This window comes from Dermacentor albipictus, unplaced genomic scaffold (genome assembly GCF_038994185.2).
Source record: "Dermacentor albipictus isolate Rhodes 1998 colony unplaced genomic scaffold, USDA_Dalb.pri_finalv2 scaffold_12, whole genome shotgun sequence".
NCBI lineage: Eukaryota > Metazoa > Arthropoda > Arachnida > Ixodida > Ixodidae > Dermacentor > Dermacentor albipictus.
In genome coordinates, this window is record NW_027225566.1 from 4217472 (window position 1) to 4233178 (window position 15707).

Consider the following 15707-nt stretch of genomic DNA (forward strand, 5'->3'; position numbering starts at 1 on the left):
GTATTCAGTGACGATGCCAGTCACCCACCACCGAGCCCAACAAAGGGACAAGGCAGGATATGTGGTGAAACAAGCCCTATCATGCCAACTGCACGTCGTCGCTATAACCACATATGTTATAACCAAGGTAGGGCATAGCACACCAGGTTAACCCTCGCCGCCAGGAATGTTGAAAGTTACAAGAAAAAAGAAGACAGGAAAGACTAAAAGTGAGAGAGAAAGACGAAGGTGTGCAAGGAGAGACAGGAAAAGGCGATTGCCGATTTCATCCAGGTGGGTCAGTCTGGAGGTGCCGTCTATCTGAAGCCGAGGCCGAAGAGGTGAGTTGCCTCCAGGTCCAAACACACAGCATCAGCTCAAGCTCCAGGATCCCCCTTTCCCCAGACACGGCTAAGCTGCGCACGGCTACACGCGGGAGGGTCCAACCCTCGTGTGCTCGGGTACGTGGTGTCGCAAAACACCAAACGCCTGCTAACGCAGACGCCCCTGCGGGGATAGTTGCGAAGCAAGCGTCTCATTTAATTTCAATAAAGAATTAGGCTTTCGCCGTTCCGCTATAATAGACGAGTGAAAACGTATAAAATTACACGTTTATCATTTTACTTTTGCGTTCATCGCCTTATTTAGGTAACAGGGAAAGTTTGAAGCACGAACTATTTGCAGCTTCGCGGAGGAACACTGGCTGGCGGTTATGAGGGTGTGGGCGGAGCTTCACTGCAGACTTAAGTTGTATACGACTATAAAAGAACTGCAGAAATCATCGATGATGATTGCCAAAATATGTGAATATATTAATCGGGCCGCATAAATTAGGCGGTGAACACACTCGCAATACTTCCGTTGTACAATGCTGATGTCAATAAGGATATTTGATGATGGTAGCGCAAATTATCGTCGATAGATGTAATGGTAGATTCCATGACAATGCGATAACGACGGAGATGGGTACAGCGCAAGAACTAAGACGACAGCGTGACGACGATGGTATGACAACGGCTGCGCAATTGCGCTTTTTTCTTCGCTAGCTTGGTATACACTGTAAAAAATTTCCGTAATTTTACGGGGGATTTCTGTCATTATACGGAGAACTGCAGATAAAAATACGGAAAGTATGTCATATTTCAAAAATACGGCAAAATCTGCCGTTAATATACGGAAAGTGCTCTCCGTATTCAGCTTTACGGACATTTTCACTGTAATCATATTACGGCTATACACTGTTTTGGAAGAAACAGAGAGAATTCCGTATTTTTGTTATGTGAACATCCGTATATTGTGAGAAAATTTAAACTGTCTGAATGAGCGCTCGTACTCATAAAGTTTCAGCTAACAATACTTTATTGAACACGCAAACTGTACGCATTATGAAGTTGCGTACAAAATGTGAGAGCTAGCCTTCTACCAAAAGCTGCAATAACAGATCGTATAAATACATATACGCATCTTCTATTCCGGTCGCAGTTTGCCGCGCATATGGGCTTAGTAACGCTGATCATATGCGCAAATATATGCGGGTTCTCGCAATGTTCTCAAATTAAGCGTTTTGTAGTTAATAACGCAGCATATATGTTTAAGTGAATGAAGAGCCGGGGACATACGTGCATACGTAAACAAGCTTGCGGCACTCAGGTGCTGGTGCACTGGGAATGACATTGGTGCTCTGTATACGCCAAAAATTGTGCGCACTCTAAATCAGTACAGAAACGCAGGGAGTGGTATAATGACCGTAACTGCGTTTAGATTTGGCAATAAATGGTATCGAAGGGGACTGGCGGCCTATAGATCCAAGTACAACGGTCGGAGGAAATTTTCGAATGCGGCAAGCAATTAACCCAAGTGTCAAAGGGCAGTGCTGAACTGCAATGTAGTTGGTTGAACTCATTCCCATGATATTTACAAAATATCTCGTCTCTGACAATAACTGCCCATTCATTGAGACAAATCGATTACGCATAATCTTCACTGTTCATGTGTTAATTCTTGCAGTAAGATGTAATCGCAAACATTTGGCGCTTCATCTTGAAACAAGACCGGTAAGCGCGCTCGTTCTTGTACGGTAGAATAAAGAACGCGAACATGCACCGACATGTATGTAAACTACTGGAAGGTGACTGAAGATGAAGGACCTATTACTGTGCTAGTACTGTGTATACTGTCAAAAAGAAGAAAAAAATATTTCGGAAAGAAAGAATGCCCAGTGTCGAGATGTAACGATTCAAGCTTTATTTCTTTTTGACCTAGAATGCAACACCATTAGTTCCACGTGCTTTATGCATGGGTAATGTTATGACACAACTCATTATTTACCCGTTCATTACATGCACCAACCCGCCCAAATTATCACTGTACTCGAGCTTATGGACGCATCGCAGTGCACTGCTTTGCACTTCATTGTAGCACAGGGGTTTGCTATCGCCAGTAGCGAATGCTTTGGTTGACCTCCCTGCCTTTCTGCCTTTTGAATTCTCTCTCCCTTTGTATAAAACGCACTAACTTGTGGGAGAGAAAGCGTTCTCCCCTTTTAGATTTCAATTAATTGTGAAGCAATTATATTGCAGTTCCAGTAACTAGAGCACAAATGCGAAAACGAAACCGATTCTGTTCGGTTCTCCGCGCTCAGAGTGCGGCACCAGGGGGCAGGGCGCGCTGCGCGTCCGTTGGAGTGGCAGACGGAGATGCACATGTCTAGTCAGCCGGCATTTTTCGAGTCGTGTTGTAAATGTTGTTAATTCGCCGTAAATATCTCTTGCTTTGTACTCAAGGGTGGAGCAAGACCCCAAGGAAGAGAGATTGACGCATCGGGAGCGAAGAACAGAAACGATGGATGGCTACGCTGCTTGGGTCTCGGCACGTTCGAATTGGCAAAGTTCCGAATTTGTCGCTGTGTTGTGTACGCTTGTGCGCTCGTCATTTGCCGTCATCGCGCGGAGATATTTGCGCTGGATGTCTTTCACTTCGTGTACAAAACTCTGCTCGCTGCGGCATCGAAGAAGTTGTCCTGTGTTTGGGTGCACGTATGCGCTTGGACACGGATAGCCTGCTTGCTCTCAACGGGTGTTCAACAGTCTACGCGCGCTCGTAACTTGCACATGAGGTAAGCCCATTTTAATCTTATTTGGTTTGCATAACGTAGGTGCTAAAATGATGTGTGGTAAGCCGGTGTCGCGAACAGAAATATTGTTTCAAAAGACCACTATGCAACGTCTTAGGGCAAAAATCACGCATGAATGGGGAAAGGGATCAACCTATCTTTTCAGATCGATTCCAGTCGTAGCGCGATTGGCTCGATCGCAATTTCCGTGAGGTACTTCTAACCTTTTGTTCACTCGCGTTAAAAGCGTAGAATAAAACTGCGTTCAGTTGAGCTCTTGTATTGACGCTTGTATTGGCTTGAGAGCATACTGTATCCGATACTAGAACTTCTGTTAAAATACGGAAATAAACGTTCGAGGCAATAGCAGTCGCTCACTACCTGGGATCGTTACTTTCTTGCTTGGGTGCACGTTTTAATTGTGACCAGAAAAAAACGTCTTGCTGCACCGTTTGCGGTGCAGCAAGACGTGTTCCTTCGAATGATGTCTGGGCAGTCAAGGCATTCGTGCCACTAAGCAAGCAGTGAACGGGGTATCAGTGCGAAAAAATTTGGACATAAGAGAAGCGAATAGTATCATCATAGACTCTTTTATTTGACGAATAATTCAGTTGTATTACTAAAGCGGAGAGTGGATATGCATGAAAGTCAGATTGTATTGATACTCAGCAAAAACAAGCTAACTTATCATTACTAATCAATCCTTTTCTTTTACTGAAAGGCAAGTTGCTGTTGTGCTGGAGCTGAGTAGAGGTCTGCTGCCTGCAATGGGTCCATCTCTCTCAAGTTATTGCAGTATTATAGCTCTCAAGGTGAGTGGATTTTTTTTTTCTCATAGCTATTTGCCACCTGAATCATGACCGTTTACTTAGCTGTGTAGGTGATCACTGTTAGTGACATTGGAGTGCTGGTGGACCAGCACTCATTTATGATTGCAACGCATATGACAGAGTGCAGCTGTGGCAGTATGCAAAGGTGTTAATCTATAAGCCAAATTAGGTTCTTTGAGGTAATATGTTAATATATTGATGACATTGGATTGTGATCTAGCAGGCAAAAATGCTAAACAAAAAGAAATTTTAATTTGCACTTGGTAAGATGTGCAAGCAATTCAGGCTGTTATACATGAAATGGGACATTTGTAGATGTCTTCTACAGTGCTGCAGTCCTGAATTGCTTCAGAGTTGAGTGATACCACTATAATTTCTCTGTAGAGCATGCAGCACAGTTTAGCATTGGGGGAGGCTGGCATCAACAGGCGTCTACTTACTGTGAAGTTCAAATGAGGTGTTACTGTTAGGGTGACTATGTATAATTTATCGTTTAATTCTAGTCTTGTGTCAGGCAGACATAGTTTACCCATTTGGTTAAAGAATAGAGATGTAATATCTATGTATACAAGTATTACCCATTCATTTATGCCATTTAGACAATGGCAGAAATGCGTGGGTAATACTTGTGTACATAGACAATACATCACTATTGTTTAACCAAGCGGTGCCCCTGCATGCTAAATTTTACAGGGCTATTATTAAGTAATGTCAGCTTTTGTTGTAACATTAAGGCACCTTTTATATTATTACAGATTACCACCATTGTGCACCATCATAGTGTCATATTTACACTAAATGTATTTGACTTTGCTATAAAACCTTGCACAGCGGTGCATCATGAAATTTTTTTTTATAGTTTCTGGCCTCAGAATGCACTTCACGTTATATTCTTGTTTGCAACAAGACTATAATGCAGGTTTCTCTCCTTATGTTTTGTGGCACTTCAAACTGCGGCGAGCTAAACCACTGGGCAGCAATACTGGATACGCTACTGCGTGTGGAGCTGTCTTCAAACACACACAAGGAATACATCATTGCTTTTTTAGCACAAAACAACGGACACAAGAAAGACGACAGAACAAGGTGCTACTCTCAACTGACATCACTTTATTGCGTCCCTCCTTTGTAGACAGCAGAATCTAGAAGAACATTTGCTGTGAACACCATGTGCAGGAACCACCAACATCTGATCAAAAAAGCACTCATGCGACAGAATCCAAAAAAAACCATATTGAGCACTTTACAAGGTTAAAGAAAGCACACTAATGCACTGTGACCCCAATGACTGTATGAAGAAAACTTCCGATAACTCTGGCGGTGGTATCACGGCTCTTTTTTCAAAATCGTAGCATCACGAAACATTGCGAACCGAAGCGATCCATACCAACAGGCACAGGTTCCCATTTGGCTCAACATTGTAAAATATGGAAGTGCAAAGCCATGTTTCGTGATACTACGATTTTGAAAAAGTGCTGTGATACAACCGCCTGAGAGTTATCGGAAGCTTTCTTCATACAGTCATTGGGGTCACAGTGCATTAGTGTGCCTTCTTTAACCTTGTTCAGTGCTCAATATGGTTTTTTGGATCCCGTCGCATGAGTACGCTCTTGTGATTGGTTGTTGGTGGTCTCTGCACATGGTGCTCACTGCGGATGTTCTTCTAGATTCTACTATTTATAAAGGAGCGACGCAATAAAGTGATGTCAGTTGAGTGTAGCGCCTTGTGCTGGTCATCTTTCTTGTGTCCATTGTTTTGCGCTTAACAAAGTATTTATGGATTCACACCAACTAGTCCGCCAACACATTGTGTTGCGGGCACTTCTGAAGTACTGTCTGTCCAATAACCTTGGTGGCATGGAAGCGCCGTCCACTTCTATGCGTTGCTTTCTGTTTCATTGTGGCATCACATCACATTATAATCATAATGTGTATGTACTTTTTCCAAGAGACCCATATTCCTATCTTTGTGTTATATTTGCTGTCGCATTATTTATGTGCAAATGACCAGTGCTCCAAGCTCCATTTTATCGCAAAGTAAACTACTGGTACCTAAACAGTTCTGTATATCAGAAAACCAAAGCTGAACTGCCGAACAGTACCAAGCGGCAGCCTTAGTGCAGTGTCAAGTAGTCAGATTTTATTGGTCATGCAGAGGTACACAGGATAGCTCTTTATTACTTGCTGAATAATTAAGCTGTGTGAAAACTGAGTATTTATGTAGCTTCAACCACATGCTATTGGTCATTGCTCCTGCCCTCATCAAATGTAGAAGATTATCACGGCATTTCCTATTCTCTTTTTCCTTAATACAGTCGGATTACTGCATGCGTAAGTAGGAAACGGATCACATAGGCAATCAAAAGCCAACATTGTGTAAACTTGGAACATTGATTGTACAGTTTGATGACCCAGAATAAGTAGAAATACACCATAAATGATTGACAATTAACTTTTACTTGACACAGGGCTAAAGCATACAGTAAGCATACTGTATGCTCATATGGTGTCACATCAATTTAAATTTTAGTGTAGCTTTACAGTGTACGCTTCTATTGTTGCATTCTGTCAGAGGAATTGTAATGTTTCGCGTGTGTAGCAACTAGACTGTCTATATACAGAAGTAAAAATGTGTGAACTGTATTTTTTAATGATTTGATAGAATGTGTAGCACAATAAAGCCATACAATCAACGCACAGTGATGTGACTTTGTCTGCACATGTTGCAGGTTTAAAAAAAGTATGGTGGAAGCTGTTGCCAAGGTTCCGACCAGAAAAGACAGCCAGTATAAAAGGGTCCATGCCACTGATCTCTACTACAGGGGATGAACAGCACATCGAGCGCCCTCGACTGAAGCCGGCCTTGCCCCGGAAGTTGGTGCTTGACAACTTTGCGGCAGCACTCTGTTGCACGGGTGTGTAGCATTTCTTCCCCTAACATGCCTGCCTGATGTGCCATAAACTACCCAAGCAGTGTTTCGAGGTGTCCAGAATTTTTCCATTGTTGTGTCTACAGTGTCGCTAACATAAGTGGCGTGCAATGGAAACACTGGTAAATCAGAAAAAACTTGATGTAAGAGAACACTATCGTATACGGGTTCAGATTGTCATAAAAGTGCTTACCAGACATGTAGAGACCTCCTAAAATGTGAAAAACCCCAAAGAAAAGTTTTTCGACAGCAATATTATCTGATCGCACGCACTAGTTAGTCCACCATATGCCCTGCTTCCAGGACAAGCGACTGCATGACATCGCATTTCCACTGGCTTCACCTGCATCCGGTGCGGTGTGCTGCATCCAGCGAAACATGTTAGAAATCAGTGGTGTTTTCTGTCCCCTTTCTCGACGCCTACTGAACACATGTTAAACTGTTTCCAAAGCAGACAAACAGAGGGAAATGGTTCTGAACACATTGCATTTTAAAGTGGCTGGTACTGGGTAACGCAAGTACTGTGGCATAGTAGATTTGCACCAGGCAACCTGGGTGCCCAAAAAGGCTGCTGTTTACTTGCAAATGGCCAACATATTGTGAGCATGTTGAAGTTCTTTTTTTATTCTCATCGCTTATTTAGCTAACGGAGACAGCTTTCACAACTGAAGAAGCCTTGGAAGCATGAAACACTTCACAAAACCAGCTTCAATATATCGTGTCTGCATCACAATTTCATGGCTGCATGAGTGAACCCTCTGGTTAACATGTAAGAGAGTTCATGATGTTTGCCATGCATTATCCACTTTATTTACAGGTCAACCCTATGTTGAGATTTAAGCTGATGTTGCGTTTAGAGAAATTATGGCCGAGAGCCAGCTTTTGAGAATACAGATTGAGCTTGACAGATTAAACGCCAGAACAAGTCGTTGAGGATTTCAGATCAAGAATCTTCAAAGGCCAGTTCATTTAGTGGTGTTAATATTCTGCTCGAAGTTGTTGATTGTTACGTTCATATGGTGCCCAAGCATTGCGGTAACAACTTCACTTGGAGTACATAGCAAGGGTGTATTCGATGTAAGCTGCTGGCTTTTTTTCTGTGTTTTCAAAAACTGGTTTCTTGTTCAGTTTAAATTTTCAAATTTTGCATTGTTTATTAGGTGTTGTGTCTTGTTTCCTTTTCCTGCAGCTTCTTAGTTAAACATCTGAATAGTGAACACAACTTGACATTTTGCTTGATTGCCTAGATTACATGCCCTCGATGCAAAACAATTTCACTTCAAAACTGCTTGTACCATACTGAAAGAATAACTTGAAGCAGCCATAGCCACCAATAACACGCAAGAGATGATTATGAAAATTTTAATATTGTTTTTTGATCTACAGGGTGTCTTAACTATCATGCACCAAGATTTAGAAATATGTAAATGCGATTTAACTAGACAAAATGAAGGTAATGTTTGCCATCACCTGGAGATACTCTGTTATATTGTGCATTCTGCTTAATTACATAATTCTTAATTAGTTATTAAATATCTCAAATAATTAAATGAAATGTGTCAATGAAAAGTTGTAGAGCAATATGAAAGCCTCCTGATACACTTTTTTGTTACTGTTACTCATTGTGTGCTACATAAAAGTGTTTTTCCAAGGAATAAGCCTGCGAATACACATAAAGTGTCTTGAGTGGCCAGTCATGTGTCAGTTTTGTGGTGCAAAGCCACGAATACAACTTAAATGGGTTCTTTTAAGAAAAAGACTTAGCTCAGCAAATTATCTTTCTTTGTGCAGCCTGTGGAGACAAGGTTTCTTAGACATGGCCGTGGCCCTCAAGGAAGATGCCGAGGCCACAGGCAGTTCCTCCAGTGACCGTGAAAAGGTCCCCTGGGGCACAAGTCCGGTTTGGCACCCCCACCTTTCTCCTGCAGCTTTTCTGTCTACTTAGCTAACCAGGTGGGTCAATGATGGCAAAGGGAAAAAAGAATTAACAGCATCAAACGCAGAACTTGCTCAAGCTCAATGCATTTTTGGTGTGAAGTTTTTCCCTTATCATTTATCAAAAAACGGGTAATAAGTATATGATATGGTCTTCATACGGACACCTCTTTCCCACAGAGAATTAGCAGTAAAAAAAGCAGCTTATGAAGGCCTGAATATTAGCTAGGATGATGTGGCATATATAGGATAATGATTATGAATGTTTCTAATGAAGGCAGTGGTAGTAGAGTGAATAATCAGAGTTAATATATAGGTTGAAAGACATTTCGTTCCAATGCCAGAATTTTAAATCATCCCAAATAATTCTTGCATTTTATAGTCTTCATTTTATAGTTCTTGATGCTTGCTTCTTGCTGACATCATTCTTATGCTGGATAATTCACCTGTTATAAATTCCCTATTTCCCCCATTCAAGCAACTTTACATTCATCATAAGAAACCTCGTATATGAGTTCCAGAAACTTGCTGATGAGATTAGGGGGCGGCGTGTACCCCAGGCTGAGATATGCATTCAAGAGCCTCATATCTTGCACATGTTAGAAATACTCCTGCTAAGCAAGTTCTTGGTGTCATACAAGGTTATTTGCGAATACGGATTTGCCTAAATTTAGAAAACAGTCAATATAAAACATGTCAAGCGATATCGCTGACGATACACACACATTCCAACTGAACTAAATACAAATAAATATAGCATCAAATGCAGAATCATTGGCATGATGCCATTCTTTCAGTGGAATAAAATCTGTCCTGCATTGTAAATCTGGAATCCTTTATAATCCAGACTACTAAATACTTATGAGGGTTGTAGCATAAAATATGCATGTATTTATTCCTAGTTTCTTTACTTTAGGACCCGATAATGCTTAAACAGCAGTGAAAGAACCGAGATCACAGTACTTAATACTTTATATTGCTCCAGAAATCCGTTTCTCTGCCGACCGCAGCATTCGACACTAACAAGAAGGCACATAACACTTAGGGTGGTGCTATTCACTTTGATTGTTTGGGAACGAAACCCATAATGTACATGTTATGGCCCTACGTGTCATTACATTTGAACAACAAAAAGGTAGGGGGTTTGCATTTTGCAAAACTGCATGGAGGTTTCCACTGTGTGCAATTAAAATTAGGAACCTTCCCAGCTCATACTAAATGCATTCTCCAAAGCTTTAGGTTATACAGGTGCACTACTTTACACAGAACACACTCTTTTTCCTCATCACGGCTTACACTCTTAGGCAGAGTTACACCCTTTGAAGTGCCCCTTCTTCCACACAACGATAATTGTCATCTGCCTTTATGCATTTTCTTTCTTTAACGCTGCGAGCCCTGTGCTTTCCATTAACGAATGGCATGCGCGTTAACAGCATGATAGCATTCCCGACAACAAAGTAGCGGGCGCGGCGTCTTCAAGAAAGGAAACGCATCAAGGCAAATAACGATTATTGTTGTGTGGCAGAAGGGGCACTCCAAAGGGTGTAACTTTGCCTAAGAGTGCAGGTGGTGATTCAGATTCTTCAAAGGTGTTTCATTGTATGGGATGGCACATCGCGCTTCACTTATTTGCAGAATATTGCATTCCAATTGTGTCATATGAGATAAATCCATTAGAGAGCTTTAGCTTGCCCTAAATTTATTACAGCTGTGTACTGGTAAACTGGCCGCAGCTTGCAGTGCTTGTGGAAAAACAATTGTAACTGCCATATTATATGTAACTGCTAGTGCACAGGCATCGGCAGCAGCAATGGTTAGGGTACACTTGTTTCTTCTATTCTGGGGTATGCATCCTCCACCAGAAAGTAGTTTTTTTTCGTCTTCCTCTTTACCATATTGGAATGTGAAATGGGGTGTAATTTGTAGGATATACTCTTGCATAAACTTCATGAGCATTTATTCTTGTCTGTGCCACAGATCATTGTTGCTACCATTGTAAAAGCAGGGTGCCTGTTTACAGCACCCATAGGGAACAATCTGTGAATCTTTAACGAACAGTAAGGATAATGAATAATCGAATAATTTTTAGTAATTTTCAACAAATTTAGCACTCTTTGCTTTCCACTACGGTGTTTTTCAAACTCTAATATTGGCACAAGGTTTGAGTGCAGGATGTCATTTTGTGTGAAAGAGTACACTTGTGTGCATAACACCTCATCGTCAACATTCTGCTGCACAGAATGTCATTAGCTTTCGTATGCATTGGTCACTATCTCACAAACCGGTTGCTCCTTTGTTAGTTGGAATGTAGCATTTATGTAAAGCACATTTGATGTTCTAACAAAAAGCATTGTGCCCTCTTATCCCCTAATTCTCCTCACTTGATGCCTAGTGTTGTAATAGCATGGTTGACACCATGAGAGTCAGTGTGGTGAATAATTGTCTGGTGGAGTAGGGGGTGTACGTTAACTTAAGCAACTTTTCCAGACGACTTGAATCAGTATTGTGGAATGCTGGTTTTTTTTTTCAATCACTGTTACCAAGTTTCACTTTGGTTGCGGCAACAAGTATAATGTAGTTCGCTAGCACTCCTGCCAACACATATAATGTGCAGGCATCTGTGTTGAAAAAAAGACCAGCTAATGGTTTGCCAGGAGCTAAGGTCCATTTAGACCATTAAATTTTGAACTTACACCGGTGGAAATAACTGGTGAATGAAAGCACACCCAGGAGAACTGAAGCAAGACTGCGAGTCGGCCTAGTTGGAACAAATTCATCTTGAAACTTATTGTGCGCAACAAACAGGGACGAAGAATAGAAGAAACACAAGGACGAGCGCTTAACATTGTGTTTCTTCAATTCTTCGTCCCTGTTTGTTGCGCACAATAAGTTTCAAGATCAGCAGGAGAACTGACCATAATATTTTCTTTCATTATAACACCGCTGAAGCTTTGAACTGCATTTGAACTGGCTTGTTTAAAAAATGACCCATTTCCTTGTTCAAGTAAGACAAAGGTTCCACAGGAAGACAGAAACTTGAAGCCGTCAACAGCAGCATGAATATAAACAGCACTCGACGTTTTGCAATCTTGCACCTGGTTATATTATCCATCCAATTTTTTTCCACAGGCTGTTCTTTACTGTTTTATGGTCATATCCAGTTTAATTTTAATGTCCCTATTTTTTAATATTTGGTTAATATATTTTCTTCATCGGCTTTCAACAAAATATATATTCATAATGTGCCTTCATTTGCCATTTGCAGTGATCTTAACCAGATGCATCTTGATACAAAATTTATTTTCCTTAATTCTTTGTTTTCTTTTTCCAAAAGTGCAAACTGTTTATCTTGATACCTATTTTGTCTTCTGGGAAGATTGGTTCTACTGGATTAATGACTGCATACATGTGTACATTGTTTTCTGTTTTGGTCACCCCTACTCTTGGCAAGTACTGACAGCATTGCTCATACCCGCTCCATCACAATCACCACTGCTAAGCACACCCTTCCTTCCTTTATTTTAACACTTTGGCTTCTCTTGACCTATTATATGCACCAGTTACTTCTCCCCCAATGAGGCTAGGGGCCAGTGAGATATGCACAATCCCACAACACAGCCAAGGAAAACATTTGCTACCCTAATGACAAGCACCTATGTCGAAATGTTGGCTACAGCAACATCCCTTGTGCCAACAATGTTGATCTACTTACATGTTTTTCTAACACAGAAGTTACTGCTTTGTCGTGTTCTGTGATTAAACTTTTTTGCCGCTTTCTTTAGGATGGATATTCACGAATACTATTTGTTTCTCCTAACAGCAGCAAGTTTATCCTTGCAAGTGTTTGGAGTCAAGAACAACTTTCACCAGGAAGAAGTGCAAGACGAGTGATTGAAGAAAATAAAGTTGCTTCTGTGATCTAAGAACTTGAGGACTGAAATGTTGCACCTTTTTGTATATATGCTATGCAGTGCATTCATATCACCAAGTGCAAAGTGTTTTATCTCTGCAGCCATGTCAGTGTGTTGGCAAGACAATTTTCTCAATGGTGACCTGCTGCTTTGACTATGAGCTGCCTTCATGACATTTGCATTAAAGGAGATGTACTATCGTGGACAAAAGTACCCTGGAAGTGCGAGCGTTGACCAAATTGCATTTCTGCTCAAGACCGCTGAAAACAGTGGGTCACGTATGCACATTCCGAACGCAGATGGTGGCACGGCTGATCCCAGCAAATAGCACACCAATGAAATTCGGTCGACTCTCGCACGTCCTGGGCAATTTTGTGCCCGATGGCACATTCTTCGAATGGATATGCTCTGCAAGATGAAATACGGGAAGCACCTGTACTTTAACGGATATAGTACAGATTTAGTATACGGAGTCTTTCGTTTTCTGAATACGGCAAGCACCTGTTTTTTAACGGTTATAGCACAGATTCAGCATACGGTGTGTTCCGTTTTCTGAATACGAGAAGCACCGTACTTTAACGGTTATAGTACAGATTCAGAATACAGAGTCTTCCGTTTTCTAGATACAGAAGCACTCGTATCTTGTATTACGGTCTCTTTTTTTACAGTTGTCCGTTCTACGGAAATGACCGTTCTTAATTTACGGAAGAGTGTTCGGTCACAAATTACCAGCAAATTTTCTGTAAAGTAAGGCAAATTTTTTTTACAGTGTACGGAGTCCCAGATATTAGTCCGTCTATTCGCTTTAAAATTCATGCAGATCGTTCGCTGCGGGATTTGATCTAAGTAAAGCTGTGGTTGTGGTGCGCTGGCAAGACGAAACGGAGACAAAAAAAAAGAAACATACAGCGGACTTGGGCAATGAACGCGCCCTGCAAACATCAGCCCATGACAGCGGTGATATGCGACAGAGTACCACCACCAACGAAACATCATTTAAACCTTCAGAGGTCACAAAGCACGCCTACGAAAGCACGTGCGTTCCAGGTGGCATTCAGCAACAAATAGGCTCCGGAACTCAGTTGTGCAAAAGCACTCTACATCGCTGGTGAAAGTCCGCCCGCCAACCACAAAATCAGGCAAAACAGCCGAAGGAATCTACTGGCTTTAAAATTAGATCAAATCACCGAACCTAGGCTAACACGCAGTGCCTGGCGGTGCACAACAGGGGAGTGTGGTATAGTGCGTAGTATGAGCGCAACAGAACCGTCAAAGTTTGTCACAGTCCAATAAAAATACCATTTATTCAATGACGCAAAGCGTGCATGGCACACCGCCTAGAACGCCGAGTTTCAAAATGTAAGTTCGTTGGATCAGCCATGGTTGGATATCTTACTTTATTTCAGATTGTGCTGCGCGTGAATTAAAGCGTGACTATGGAATGCAATGTCCATTTTCTAGTTTATAAGCTTTCTTTGTAGTACATCACTGCTTGCCAAACAAGAATAAATGCACATTCGAGTGCAGTCTTGCAGCTGATAAGTAACAGTAGATAACTTCACATCCATTATCCATGTCACGCACTTGTAAAGTAAGTTCGAAGTGACGCCAATGTAAGGGATCCAGTATCTAACTGGAAGTGCCCGAGTTTCACAAGGCACTGATTAGGCGTGTCAGTGGGGAAAGTGATTTATTGCCCTCAGCAAAGAGATAATGAAACAATAGAATGGGAGTTGACACATGAAAGCACACATAATCTTATCAAGCACGTGGATGCTGATCAACTCGTGTTCAAATGTAAAATATCCAGGAAGATTTGGGGAGTGACCACGCGCTGATCGATATCACGACAGGCACGGGCCCGAGCGGTCGTGGGATTAACCCTGAGAGCAAAGACCGTAAACTCAAACTCGTGATGTGGGACACGTTCCGCAAGAAACGAGAAGCGGGGAGAGGCGACTAGCCGATTACGGACATAGATCAGTGGACCGAGACGCTCAGTAGACGCGGCAACGAGCGACGTTCCGCCTGAGGCGAACCTCGAAATAATTGACAGCAGGCTCCTACACATGTGGAAAGCAAAGCGAGCACCAAGGTAAATATACCTGGTAGCGAAGCTTCCATAGGAGCCCATACGTTCAAAACATGGCCGTCCATCGGCGGTTCCTAAAGTCGCGATTCATGGGGCTTAGCGCCATCTGTATGTGGTGGGAACACTTCCGGCGGAGGAAAAAATAATGTGACGCCATGTCCGTTAAAAGCAGAAGTGACGTGAGTCTGTTTTCGAAGGCGCGAAATTTGTTTTGTTGGCCTCCTTTTGGAGCTATATATTCAAATGACCCGCCATTCGACTTGATGGGCGTTTCGAGCTTTCAGCGCGGAAAGTGATGCAGAAAAAGCCAGCCGTGCGGTTGTCGAAATCGCACCCCTGCACAGAACATACTTTCTTTGGAGGCCGACGAAAGCTTTAGATGTAGAGTGCTGATCCTATTGTCGGATACCTGGCCCGTCGGCCAGCGCAGTTGCACGAAAACAACTACACAATTATCTGACGGTCGTGCCTCACTACTTTTGACTGAACAGATTAAGAAGCGATGAAGCTACCCGCGTCACCAACTTCAGACAAACTTCGACAAGCAAGAAAGCACAAACTGGGAGGGGGGCGTATTTCAACAGGTGAACTTTACGAGTGCGCTTTTCTGCCCATTTCAAGACGTGCATTGCATTGCGAGTAATAGTGGCGTCAATGCCCCCTGCAACGATGGGCGCTGAAAAGAAATGCATTTATTAATAATAATAAAATTAAATAAACTTGTATTTTCTTAACTCGTCACGAATATGTAAAATTGACCGGGAATTTTATTTTCGTTGAATGAATCTAACTGTGTCTCGCTTGAATTAAAAAACTCGTATTTCTTTCCCAATGTTTGTTCCCTCCAAACATAGTCGCGCTTCAATCGCTGCTTCCATAACCCCCCAAGGTGGATCCAAATAGGTCGCGAAGCTTCGG

The 15707-nt window shown here is 42.0% G+C and overlaps 1 protein-coding gene and 1 long non-coding RNA gene across 6 annotated transcripts in view; one reads left to right on the forward strand and one right to left on the reverse strand.

Annotated features, from left to right (window-relative positions):
• The window catches only part of Hgsnat (Heparan-alpha-glucosaminide N-acetyltransferase), a 350851-nt gene that overhangs the window by 323015 nt on the left and 12129 nt on the right, over positions 1-15707 (reverse strand). The window lies entirely within an intron of this gene.
• Positions 2608-6728, forward strand: LOC139051525 (uncharacterized). Its single transcript, XR_011509419.1, has 3 exons — positions 2608-3094; positions 3813-3903; positions 6651-6728. It is a non-coding gene; the product is annotated as an uncharacterized lncRNA (long non-coding RNA).